At 38.3% G+C, this 13,545-nt stretch overlaps 1 long non-coding RNA gene across 1 annotated transcript; it reads right to left on the bottom strand.

Annotated features, from left to right (window-relative positions):
• Positions 1–7,760: 7,760 nt before the first annotated feature.
• Positions 7,761–9,285, bottom strand: LOC137472499 (uncharacterized). Its single transcript, XR_010998225.1, has 3 exons — positions 9,202–9,285; positions 8,004–8,215; positions 7,761–7,882 (listed from the first exon to the last, which is right to left on the bottom strand). It is a non-coding gene; the product is annotated as an uncharacterized lncRNA (long non-coding RNA).
• Between the last annotated feature and the right edge of the window lie 4,260 nt (positions 9,286–13,545).

Below are 13,545 nucleotides of genomic sequence, written 5' to 3'. Positions count from 1 at the left end.
TTATCGGGTCTTTAATTTACCTCAAAGTTTTATTCCATTATTGCTCTATTTTCAATTCCATTTTTATCATAACAGGACTTTCTTTTATTTACATTGGTGAAACCTTGAATTCATAAACTGTCAGAGTGATTTTAATGTAGAATAAGGTTTTATCACTGCATATAAATATATTTAGCCTGAGATCCATTCAGAGCAATCTTTTGTGGATTCAGAATGAATATAGCCCTTTTTATGTGTACATACCACTAGATTTAAAATGAGATTTATTACATTCGTTGCCATTGTATAAAGAATGAGGGGAAATATGGGGAATATTTTCCCAGTGTTTAAGGCTGCACCACTTTGAAATAATAAACCATTCTCTCCTACTTCAAAGTAATTTTATAGTTATATTTAAAGAACATGGAGGGTTTGTCTACTGCATTTGTAATTTTTACACTCAGCCAGAAAAAGATTCTTTGAAAAATGTTTTTTGCTCATTATTGTTTGTATTAAAATACAGTCAGTGGACCATGACCAGCATCAAAGCCTCAACATGTGTTCTGTGCTGCACATTGCAAGGGATAGTTCAATGTACAGTTGGATACTCCAGGCAGAAAACATTTTCTCATTCTTCTTCCCTGCTTTGCAAGCAAGATCATGTCACAACAGACATTCAGCCTCCTATTTCATTGTCTCATTACCAACTGAGAAGACAGCTTGCTGAGGGAACTTAGCCAAGGTCACAAAGGAAGTTTACAGCAGAGCCAGGAACTAGACCCAGATTCCCACTAGGTCGAGCAAGCATATCCACTTGGCTAAAGCTTCCTTAAGGATCTTGTCTGCTGCTGGATTTTTCTTTGGGTTGTCCAGGTTTATTGGCAAACTTGTTCAGTCCTCTCCTTGAGCAGATAGGGTAGCATCAGCACTTTCTCTTGGAAAAGTTTGGAGAAATTTTGTGCAGCGCCATTAGCTCTGCAGGAAATGTTTCGATTGATTTATCAATTATCCTGTAAAATGAACTGTGCAACTGTTTATTAGAGAAGTGATACAGATGAATTTTGTCACAAGATGTGCTCAATATCTGTTTTACCAGGAGAGATGGGTGCCTTTCAAGTGAGAGCAGCTCTCAGTTATGGATATCCTGTCTTCTTTTCAGTTTTCTTGTCACAAAAAAATATATGGTAACTACCAGCTTACATGAAATTGTTAGTGGCTGAGACTTGCTGACCTGCATGGAAGAAGTACAGAAAGAGCCAAGAGAACAGTGGCTAGCTTAGCAAGCCTTTTCTTTCAAGCTGCTGTGGTGCATGTAAGCAAAAGGTGATTTCTGGTGGAATATAACACTGCTAGGATGACATTGTGGGTACAGAGGTGGAAGTAGCTGATCACATCCATTTTTCCCATATGAAACATTGGCAGTAGTCCTCCAGTTATCTCCATCTCTTTGAGGGTCTGTACCCTGTCTGAAGATCTGCAAAGGGCAACAGAAAGAAAAAGGCATTAGATGAGTAGGCTTAAAGTGAATGTGTTGTCTGTGGAAAATGCCTGTCAGTGCAGGCATTGGAGAGTATGGGAAGCACACATGTGCAGCTGTCAATTTTCACACAGAATCCAATGGTGTGAGCTGCATCCCCTGTATGTGTTACATGCACACAAATGGATGTTTTGTGTTGGTGCATCTTCCTGAGCCAGTGCTCCCTGTGCATGCTGCATGTGCCTGTTGGCATGGGTGGTTTCCATGTGTGCCCTGTGTTCTTGAACACACATTTCCTATAGGCAATACCTGATCTTTTTCATTTTTATGGAGTCAGGATTCCTGGGAATTACTGGGAATTCCTCAGCTATTACTGAGCTTTTCTGGGTCAGCCCTCATCATGATAAATATCAGTGATGTTCCTCCAAAGTCAATGTACTGGCACTGATTTAAGGTTTGACCTCTTCTTACCTATATTCTTTTGTGAATGTGTTTCTTTGACTAATGTACTCCACAAAGTGCCTGGTAGATATATTGGAATAGCTTACCAATGGACTTATTTCATGGTTGCTTTTAGAATATGCATTTTCCAGACTATTTTGATAATCTTTGTTCTCTCCTTTCCAGCAGATTGTGCTTTTGATGTGTTTGTAATCGTGCATTATTCCTTCAGGGTAATGTTTGGAATCTCCTTTCACTTTTAAGGCAAGCTGTCAGCTCTAGGACTGTAATCAGCTTTGCACTCTTGCTTTGCAACTGTCTTTCTTTCTTTCTTTCTTTCTTTCTTTCTTTCTTTCTTTCTCTCTTTCTCTCTTTCTCTCTTTCTCTCTTTCTCTCTTTCTCCTCTTTCTCTCTTTCTTTCTCTTTCTTTCTCTCTTTCTCTCTTTCTCTCTTTCTCTCTTTCTCTCTTTCTCTCTTTCTCTCTTTCTCTCTTTCTCTCTTTCTCTCTTTCTCTCTTTCTCTCTTTCTCTTTCTTTCTCTTTCTTTCTTCCTTTCCCTCTTTCTTTTCTTTCTTTCTTTTCTTTATTTCCTTCTTTCTTTTCTTTCTTTATTTTTTCTTTTCTTTCATTCTTTTCTTTCCTTTTTTCTTTCTTTCTTTTTATTTCTTTCTCTTTTTTCATTTTTCTTTCTTTCTTTCTCTCTTTCTCGTCTTTCTTTCTTTTCTTTCTTTCTTTCTTTCTTTTTTCTTTCTTTCTTTCATTCTCTCATTCTCTCTTTCCCTCTCTCCTTCTTTCTCTCTCTCTTTCTTTCTCTCTCACACTTTCTTTCTGTCTTTCTCTCTTTCTTCCATCCTTCCTTTCTCTCTCTTCCTCTCTCTCTTTCTTTCTCTCTCTCTTTCTCCCCTCTTCTCTCTCTCTTTCTTTATTTCCTTCTTTCTTTCCTTCTCTCTCTTTCTTTCTTTCTATCTTTCTTTCTATCTTTCTTTCTATTTCTTTCTTTGTCTTTCTTCTTTCTTTCTTTCTTTCTTTCTTTCTTTCTCTCTTTCTCTCTTTCTCTCTTCTCTCTCTTTCTCTCTTTCTCTCTCTTCTCTCTTTCTCTCTTTCTTTCTTTTTTCTTTCTTTCTTTCATTCTCTCATTCTCTCTTTCCCTCTCTCCTTCTTTCTCTCTCTCTTTCTTTCTCTCTCACACTTTCTTTCTGTCTTTCTCTCTTTCTTCCATCCTTCCTTTCTCTCTCTTCCTCTCTCTCTTTCTTTCTCTCTCTCTTTCTCCCTTTCTCTCTCTCTTTCTTTATTTCCTTCTTTCTTTCCTTCTTTCTCTTTCTTTCTTTCTATCTTTCTTTCTATCTTTCTTTCTATTTCTTTCTTTGTCTTTCTTCTTTCTTTCTTTCTTTCTTTCTTTCTTTCTTTCTTTCTTTCTTTCTTTCTTTCTTTCTTTCTTTCTTTCTTTCTTTCTTTCTTTCTTTCTTTCTTTCTTTCTTTCTTTCTTTCTTTCTTTCTTTCTTTCTTTCTTTCTCCCTTCCTTCCTTCCTTCCTTTCCTTCCTTTCCTTCCTTCCCCTCCTTCCCTCCCTCCTTCCTGTCTGCTTTGGCAGTGACCTTTTTCTTTTTTTGGTGTGTTTTCTTCCTTTTCAGTAGCAGGAGCTTTGTTCTGGCAGATAATCTAATTGAGCCACAGTCCCTTAAGTACAAGTATTTGCTCATTGCCCATTTCAACTTTCTGTTTTTCATAGTATTAGGAAGATATTTTATTTTGCTTGGGTAAAACAAGCACTAATTGAATTTCCACTAAAATATTTATTTGCCTACTTATCCTATCCAACACTAGCAGATGGCTGATAGGCACACGGTGCTTAAAACTTTGAAAGAGATTTGTAACATTATAAAAAAAATAAATCTGGATGGCTTTTTGATTCAGTCTTAATACAAAGTGGAAGATTTTTGCCTATTGTCTTCTTTGAATTTAAAGTGTAATTGTGACAAATCTCAATGACAACAAAAACACTGGAAATGTCTTCTTTTGTATTCCTTACTTGGTTTTTTTTTTCCTTTTAACTTGTATGCTGAAGTTCATTGGGAATGTTATGGTAATTTCATCAGATCATGTGAATTTCACCAAAGTTGAGCCAGAGATTCTTTTCTTGCAGCATCTTTCAGGTTTGGTTTAGCACAGCTGTGACTTTAGCAATAGGCCACTGGACAGTTTCTTGACTCTTGGGCTCATATAGGCAGTGTATTTCCATGGATTTTTGACTTTAATAACTAAAAGCACGAGTGTGAGAATGGTTTGCACAGAAGTAGGACCAGTTGCTTCCTTAAAGCAGATTCAGAAATATTTTTTGTTATGGAAAGCACTAAAGGTATGAGCAAGGAGGACAGATGCATATCTCAGTTTATGCACCAGCAAAACACCTGGAGCACATTGAGAACACAGAAAAACCTAAAAGCAAGGTGCCCTTGCAACTGCTCAGGGAGGGAATTTAACAAGCAGAGCATGTTGTGAATGACCCATCCCTTGGATATTTTCCCAGCTTCTGACAGTCTCTAGTGAAGGCTCTGCCTAGACCAGGGGTTACAACCAGGTCAATGTGTTTATTAGTACCTAAGTAACCTGGACTCCAGAAATTTGGCTAATCCATTTATTAATTCACTTGTTTTTCAGCTTTTGTAATATCCTATTTTGCTGTATGCAAGGAGTACCTCTTTTTTCTTTTGGACCTGCTGCATTGTCATTTCCCTGGATGCCTCCATCTGGCTGATAGGAAAAGCAGCAAAAAAAAAAAAAAACCAGCTTCATACTCATCTTCTTGATCTTACAGACCTCTGTTAAAATACCCCTCTGCCATCTTCCCTCCAAGCTCAGCTGTCTGTATCTGTAGTCTCTTCTTACCAGGCAGTATTGATTATTTTTGATATCCCTCTTTTCTAGTCTAGTGTCCTTTAGATGGGCTGGTGACAAGCCTTGATGCTGGTGGATCAGGAACACAGATGGAGAGGTAATGAGAGTACTACAAGTGAGCGCATCCCTAAATATTTTTTCCACAGTTGTAGCACAGATATCAGCAATAATCATCCCTGTTTTGAAAATAAATCATTCCCCTGGCTGCTTGCAGATCTGATAGTTCATCTTGAGAGCTTTACAGTGATGTGATTTTCCTGCACCCTAAGTAAAGAAATTTCAGATGTATGAAATGAAAGATTCTGAACTGCCTTTAAATTTCCCATACTCAGAATAGGAAGCACCACTCCCCCCCCACAAAAAAAAATTAAATACTTGAGTCATTTATTAGGGGCAGCTTTTTTCTCTGCTATATCTTGATTTAAATTGAATGTGTCATTTGGTATTAAACAAAATGTGAGCTGTATCTTGAAAGACAGCATAACTCATAAATAGTGTAGCCATAAGCCAGCTGATGGCTTACTTATAACCAGGCAAATCTAATATCCTGCATTGCTGTAGGGTATGTGATTTTCTGTATATGCTCCACACTCCTGTAATTGTTTGTTGTAGAGGATAGTGAATTTGCCACTTGCCATGAGCTCATTTCTTGTCTCAATGTGATGCAGTTAATATAGATGAATATATTTTTAAGGATTCTTTGAAATGTCAGTCATATTTTAACTGTTTTCTGAATATAATCTTCCCATGGCAGAGAGAATCTGCAAAAAAAATGACTAGAGGCTAAATATTTATTGAATTAGACTATCACTGAGTTTATATTAAAAGATCCATATGAGGCTTCAGATTTTTTGGCCGGTCTCAGAAAGATATACAACTAGATATGAAATTTCTTGCAAAGTAAACTACCTCATAACAAATAGCTTTATTAGAATTTGCTCAAAAAGATTTAAGGGTGAATGCCAAGAAAATTTATCATGTAACCATATTCTGGCTTTGTTGTCAAGAGAGGAGACAAAAAGTGTATTTCAGAAGCAGTTGCAAGGATTAATATAAAAATTACGTCACATCCATGTGAATATATTTGAACTGAATGCAAAATGCTTTCCCAATCAAGAAATGAAAAATTAACTTTCAGTTGTTTGACAGACATCTAAACATTAGATATTGTAGAAATAATTCTGGGAAATAAAAATAATAGTATAGTTTTTAATACTTCTGAATAGAAAATTGGAAAATATATTCCTGGGCCTTTCATAAGTATAACCATTTGCTGACATCAGGAAATACCTGTTTTGTTGTTTATTACCAGGACAGATTTTATAAATGCCTTTGGGAATAAATCACCAAAGCCATTTACTCATCTTCAAAGAAGCAGAAGGAAATAATTGACTACAAAATAGAAAGGTGTACTTTAGAGAGTGATATAAAGTAAGTTGCAGAAGATGACTTTGCCATTAAAATGCCTTGGTAGCTTCAAAGTTCTCATCTAAACTACCACTAATGGGTTTTTTAAAAAAACATATTTTAAAAAGAAAAGTGCTTGCAAGTAAATGTAGAGTAAATGCATCAGATGTGATGCACACACATATATACAAAGCATTTAAAGACTTGAAGAGAATTCTGTCTTTCAGAGATTACTCTGCTTACAGCTTTGCTTTTGAGTGAACCACAGTCCTTTATATCAATAGGACCATGTAAAAGGGCCTTCCAGGTAGGTGTGAATCACTGTACACCTCTACCCTTAATCAGATGTAAGAGCTACTGGTCAGTGACACCTATCACTGGTGGGAGAAGTGCTCCTGTGTGCTCCATCTCTGTGCTAGAGAGAGAAAACTAGAAAAGCCTGGGGCTGGGATTTAGGACTCACCCACTGTGAGTTTCTCCTTTTGCTTGCCCTCTTTATGTAGAAGAAGCTACAAATAAAACAAGAGGCTGCTCTACCTTTGCATTGCCATTCTTCATGTAGAACATCCTTGCTCCTTGATTAATAGCACATTTCCCTGTGATTTATAACCATGCCTGTGTTCAGGTGGCATCAGAATAGCAAGAAAAAAGAGTCGGGTTTATTAACAGGGCAACCATCTAGCTGCTTATTTGGTTTTGCTCAGAGTCCCATAACCACTATCAGCATAAGAAGTAAAATTTGTCCAAAACACAAAGGGCCAAGTGAAAGCTCAATGCTGACTGGGATGAGACACACTGCATTTCTGGCCCAAGTCTGAGCCCATGTCTGGCTTCCAGTCACCAGTACTCCAGCACTGCCTGTGTCATGCCCTGCTGCTACACTCTGGGCCTTGTGTCTTGTCTGGTGGGACTTGTGTCTTGTCCTTCTACTTGGAACAGGAAGTATTTTTAATTGAAAAGTAAAGTACCATAAAAGAGAGCATGGCAAAGGAGGATAAAACAAGGGTGGAAAGTAAAGGAAAGAGACTTTGCTTATAAGGAAGTATTTTGATCCCATTTTTGCCAAGGTTCATGGCAGAAGGGCAGTAGCTGTGTTTGATCCTTCTCAAACTGCCTGATGATGGCTTGTCTGTGGAGAAGGCACACACATTTTTTTGTGAAAGTCTGATCAATCTTCCATATATTTATTTACCTTGTTAGTGTGATTAGTTATCCTAACCACATTTTAAAGCTGATAAAATGCCATAAGCAGTCAGTTTTATGCAGTTGTACTAACTGCCTTCCTAAAGCTCTTGCAGCAAGCAAGACAAGGCTGATGGTACCAGCTGCAGCTGGAAATGTTGCCTGTGGTCCTCTACAGCCACTTTTCAGTGGAGATTGATATCAGCAATTGTACGTGGACATGACTGATAGGTGGAATGGCACTTTTAACATTTTCCTTTGGAGTTAGCTGTGTCCCTTCCAGCTCTCCATCATTTAGCATACCTGAAGAGGTGTTTCAGTTGTGGTCATTGATACTCTTCTACTGGAAACTCAAACTGTAGGAATGTAGGGGAAAAAAAGAAAGAGAGAAATTTTACCAAGTGCTTGGGTTACCTGAGTCACCCTGCAGCCTCCATTGCTACAGGGTCCCTGACTGCATGGTGCCACATGCTTGATTCCTTGCTTTGAAGAGGTCTGGCTTCCTGGGAGAAGAAAAATTGGCATCCAGCTTTGACTAGGGGACTGAGATTGTATTTAAATGCAGTGATGTGCCTAGTAACATTCATAAGTTAATAGACACTTTTGAAGTATACTCTGTTGTACCTGTCCTGACCCTTCTAGACATCTGGCCTTACTTTCATTCTCCCATGGGATCATAGCCTCTGTGAGGCATCTCTTACTGTGTGCCCAAGCTCATTGTACAGGCAATGGATTGGGGTAGAAGAATGCTCTCAGGATACCACTCAAAGGACTTTCTGTGACATTTCCTTGCAACTGGAAGCAAGTTCTGAATTTGTCACCAGTATCCTCGTTATCTGTAGAAAGGAAACAAAAAGCTTGGAAAAAGGTATGGAGAGTCCCTGTGCTTTATCATCCACTGGCAGGCTTACAGCATAAGAGTGGCCCTACTATGGTATCAGGTTTGGTGTGTCACCTCTGAAGGCCATCTGCAAGGGGCTTATGGGACAGCTATTGTCACTGGCACTGGGGGGCCACAGCTTTCCAGACATTTTTCAGGCGTAGAACTGGGTGCTTATGTGGCAGTTTCAGACTTGAAAAATTTCAAACTAATATTTTTGGGAACAGCTTTGATTATGGTGTATTTTAATCAGAAGCAAGTGAGCTGCTGATAATTTTCTGGACTAAATTAAGTGCAAGTAAGTTTGGAATAACAGGATTTTTTGTTTGCCATTGCTTGGCTCAGTCATACTGGGAAATTATTTGATGCTCCACAGCTAAAGGCAATACAGTAACCACTCTGATCTGTGTTTATTCCTGTTTGAACAATTCTTAGAACCTCAAAATTATCTTAACATCAAATAAGTCTTTTTCATCTGTGAACACATTGTACAAAAGGAGTTTGTTTATACACAATTTTGTGCTTTTTTTCTGATCTTTACATTTTAGTCTACTCTATATTAATTTTCTTAAGAAGATACTTGAAATCTGCAAAGGAACAAAGAAGGACACATGCCAAAAGTTTGCCTTCAACACTTTTTTTTTAGTTGGTGTTAATTTTTAAGCTATTATTCAAGCAGCTGTCCAGGTCAAGAGAGTTCAAGCATGCTTCTTCCGCGCCACTTGCACTCCAAGACTGCAGTGAAGGAAGGGAAGTCTGCAAATTATTAAGCATTTGGCAGTGCCTTCTAGTTGTATTAGGTTATAACTGCATCAGTTGCATGATTAAGAGGAAGTGACAGGTAAACAAAATGAGAACAAAAGTCTCATGCTGTTAGAAGCAAATGTCACCATGTCATACACATTGCACACGTATAAAAGTGCTCTCTCTGAAAATACATACTAGAGGAGGAAAATAGGAGAGAGGGAACTTCTGTGTGTTTGTGGGTGTGCTCTCATGTGTGTTTGTACAGTTTGTGTGTTGTGCATGTTGATGTTTAGCTCAGGTGTATGTGTCTGTTTCCGTGTGTGGAAACCAATGCACCTGTGGAATTGTGGCACAGGTTGTAACAGTGTGCTGGAGATGGAGCACAGTGGTGCCTTTGTACAGTCCACTTGTCTTCTGGCTTGAAGGTTTCTGTAGAGGCTTTTTTATTTTTCCCCTAATTAATTGATTTCTGGAAAAGCAATCCTCAAATTTTTAAGTGTTTTACTTCTCAGGTTACTTACAAACCCTGAATGAATCAAATTAAAATATGAGTATTGTGACAAATTACTACATTTATAGGTTTTTTCTTTAATTGAGTACTTGTTGCCACAGGCCCCCAGCCATGTAATAATCAGCATTGACTCCATGATTGCAGAAGGCTGATCAATTGCTTTATTGTATCATCTTATACTATATTATACTATACTTAATAAGAAACCCAGTAACCCTTACAGCCAGTCCGATACAGCTTTGACCTAATTGGTCAATCCATCCAAACACCATCCAGTTTTCTGTCAAGAAATCATCCTTTGGCAAACAAATCTCCACGACACATTCCATGTGTGCACAACAGCAGGTGCAACAAGTGGACATAAGAATTGTTTCTCATTCTTTTCTCTGATCTTCTCACAGCCTTCCCCAGGAAAATGCCTGGGAAAGTCTGTGCCTGCTCTCTGTGGCCAGAAAGCTGCTGCCACAAGTTCTCTTTATGTATGTTGTAATATTTTAGAATGACATTTTTCGAATTACAAGTTCTACAACTAAGGGTGTTTTCACAAACACTCAGTGATGGTGGCCCTTAGTTTGGTAGATTATGGTGTGTAACACATGCATGGGGATGGAAATACCTCTAGCTGGTATCTAAGAACCAAAGTGTTTTCTGGTTAGGTTCACAACTGGGAGTGATTCTCAGAGGCAGAAGCATGGCAACCAGTTTTGGGGTGTGTGTAAGAAGGTGAGATTATGTAAGGCCCTGAACAAAGTGAGTGTCTCTGGCTTGGCTGGGGAGAACAAAGGGCTGCTCATCTGTTGTTTCAGAATTAGTCCTTCCAAGCTTACAGCCTGATTTCAAAATATCTTCACTTGACTGACAACCAGGGGGCAAATCATATTTTTCAGAGACATTACAGAGTCACACAGAGGCAGGAGATGGTGAGGTTTCTTGGAGACCTCACCATTACATTGCCAGTTGACATCTGAGCTGAGTGTGCAACAGGACAAACTGGCGCTCTTGGTTTCCTGCTCGTGTCCTTTATTCCATATCTTGGTATTTTAATTAACTGGGAGAAGATGAGGAGGGCTGTCATACTGCCAGCCACTGAGCAGGGGTGTGACACCTTAAATTCTTGGGTATCACTTGTGGGTTTGTCTCTTCCGTGTTTTTCTCATGGCAGTCTGTATTCCAGTCATCCAGCTGTGCATATCAATGCCAGTGTGGTCCCATATAGCAGGGTTTTGGGCTGGGAGGAGAGCTCAGTTTATACTTTTATAGTATCAGACTTATGCACACATATACACCGTATATGAATGGAAGTGAAAACATGAAAAAGCAGAGATTGCACGTTGTGTGCTGAATAGTGAAACAGTGTTCAGGCAATAACATCACCCGAGTGACATTAATTCCCCTGTCTGTTCCTAACCACTACTGTCATGTAATATTAATGGCTGCATTCACAGAGAAAGGAAGAGCAGGCTTTAATACTGGGGATTCACATGAGATGCTCTCTGAAATCCTAAAGATAAGGGGAATTTTGCATTCTTGAAATGCCCAAGTTAAGTACATTTAGAAAATATGTAGACTAGCTTGAGCCTCTCTTGTCGAATTTCCCAGATATAAAATGAAAATGTCACTCAGCTTCTGCATTACCATATATGGAGGTTAAATCTATCATTCAATCATAAGTGAAGGAGGTTTCTTGCAGCGGTAACAACACTCAGAAGTTTCATGCTGCTGCTAGACAGGGCATTTTCATTTCTTTATATTTATAGTAATAAACCCAAAAAAGAGACAACATCCCCAATTTTGTGTGCTTAATATGTGTGAAAACACATGGGAAAGAGCTGTTTCTTTCATTTCACTTCCAAAAAAATTATCTTCTTAAAAATGTTCTTTTTGAGTTTTCTAATGATACGGCCAAAAAAACAAGACTGATGAAAACTCAAGTGGCTAAGGAGAAAAATCGACACTAATTTCTTTTCCCTGAAAAGAGACTATGGATACTAATACTGCTTACCTGCTTACAGATGATTTGAAACCTATGTGAGTGCCTGATGCTGAGGCACAAGAGCTGGTCAGCCAGGCTGTCAGGGATCTGTTTCTCATTGCAGTTGAACTTGGTAGCTGAGCTTCTCTTTATTTCTGCACAGGTGTCTGACTCTGCAACTTCATATCTTGGGATGTCGTATTGATTAACATTGTACAAGAGATGTGTACCTTTCTTTTCTAGCAAGCATACCTGCACAAGTCAAATATTAATGCCTAGGGTATTCTGTAAATAGCATTCATAATTCTGCTCTGAAGTAACTTTCTGTGAAGCCATTTTCCACTCTGTTTCTTAGAGAAAAACAAATATATAACAGAACTCCGCGACTCCTTTCCAATATTTCATTTGCTGGCTTTCAAACGTCATCATGGGAGCAATGAGACAAGAAAAGAGTCTTTTCTTCCTTCAAGGTCTGTAGTGAACAGTGTAAAGCCACGCACAATGGATTTGGAAGAAGCTTTATATATTATGACAAGTGAGTGCATCTCCAGGGTGCTCTGCTGTTGTGGAATGTAGTTCTGAGCCACATAATCTATTAAGTCGCTGAAAGTGGTAAAATTTCTCAGGTTCTTGGAAATGAAAAGCAGATGAAAAGACCCCCATGAGTCAATCCTTATGAATGCAATGAAGTAAGATTATCAGCCTAAATTGTCCCTACTAATCAACAGTGTAAGCTTGCAGTGATAGCCTCTGTAAATCTGCAGAGCATTGGGACTGTGATGGGTGGAAGGAGTCAACTGACAGCTTTAGGGTCATGTTCTTAATATGAGTCTCAAAATGTTCCAGCTGAAAAAAAGAAAAGAAGGCATATGTACTCGTTGCTCCTGGGGAGGTGTTCATGTGGTTAGAAAATGCATGATTATGAAGCTGCTTCTATAGAGAGGGAGAATTACTGGGTTTGGAGGTGGGTTTTTATTCCTTTTTTTCATCCTCTGCTCTCTCACAGTTTCTCTTTTCTTATTAAGCCCTGAAATTCAGTCTTTCAAAATTTGTCATGCCAACCAAAGCAGGGGATGGCTCTGTGGCTATACTATTTCTTTCATGCTGAAAATGATTTAGTGTTGACATGCCTGCACTGATGTACATCCATACATTTATTCATACATTGCTTTTCAGCACTGAATAAAGAATTGTCTGATAAATATGCTTAAAATGAGGAGAACGAGCTGCAGTCCCATTGATAACCAGAGGCCAGTTATGCTGTCGGTACTCTAACTATAATACCTAGCATCCAAGGGATAACAAATACTTTCTTTAATCTTTTTTTAATTTTCTGTCAGTGTGTGTGTACTTGTCTGGATACTTTTCATACCTGTGATGTTCTTCTTAGATTATGTCTTTAACTTCTCAAGTTGTATTTTGTTAATCAGCTTTCACAGGAAAGGGACGCATTTCATAACAAGAAAAAAAAAAGGGATTGCCAAGTTAATTAAAGTTGAGAAAAAAGGAAAAAAAAAAAAAAACATGCAACAGCCTGACTAGACACAGAAAGTGTAGAGAAAAACCAGCATCAAATATGGGAATATCTTATTAAAAATGAACTGCATGAATCAAAGTGGTTCATCATTAAAACATTCCAATGGATTTTTTTTTTTTTTTAATAGACAGTTTGCTTAATAAATAAATAGATTTTCTACTGGGGAAATCTTCATTATAAGGAATCTTCTCTATGTTCATTTAGGTACAGTGCCTTCCAAGAAGGAGTCAGTAATTCCTGTCCTGTCATTCCTGTCCTGTCAAGGTTTACTGCTGGTTTTGGGTAGTTTTAAAGAGAGGTGAAAGAGTGAAAAACAATTGAGTCTTTTGCAGTTAATACCACCAGAAAATGGCAGACTGCTAAACTCAGTGCCTAGACCTTAATCTTGGTAGAGAAGGAATACTTGGAGAACTGAACCTCCAAAAATTTCAAGGTCATATGGGCTATGAATATACTAAAGAGTCTATACTAGGAGCTGCAGAAAAGGAGGGACTGAAAAGCTTGTGAGGTGCAGACTGG

The sequence above is a fragment of the Anomalospiza imberbis genome, chromosome 4 (genome assembly GCF_031753505.1).
Source record: "Anomalospiza imberbis isolate Cuckoo-Finch-1a 21T00152 chromosome 4, ASM3175350v1, whole genome shotgun sequence".
Lineage (NCBI taxonomy): Eukaryota > Metazoa > Chordata > Aves > Passeriformes > Viduidae > Anomalospiza > Anomalospiza imberbis.
The sequence above is the reverse complement of the archived record's forward strand: the minus strand, read 5'-3'. Positions and strand labels throughout refer to the sequence as shown.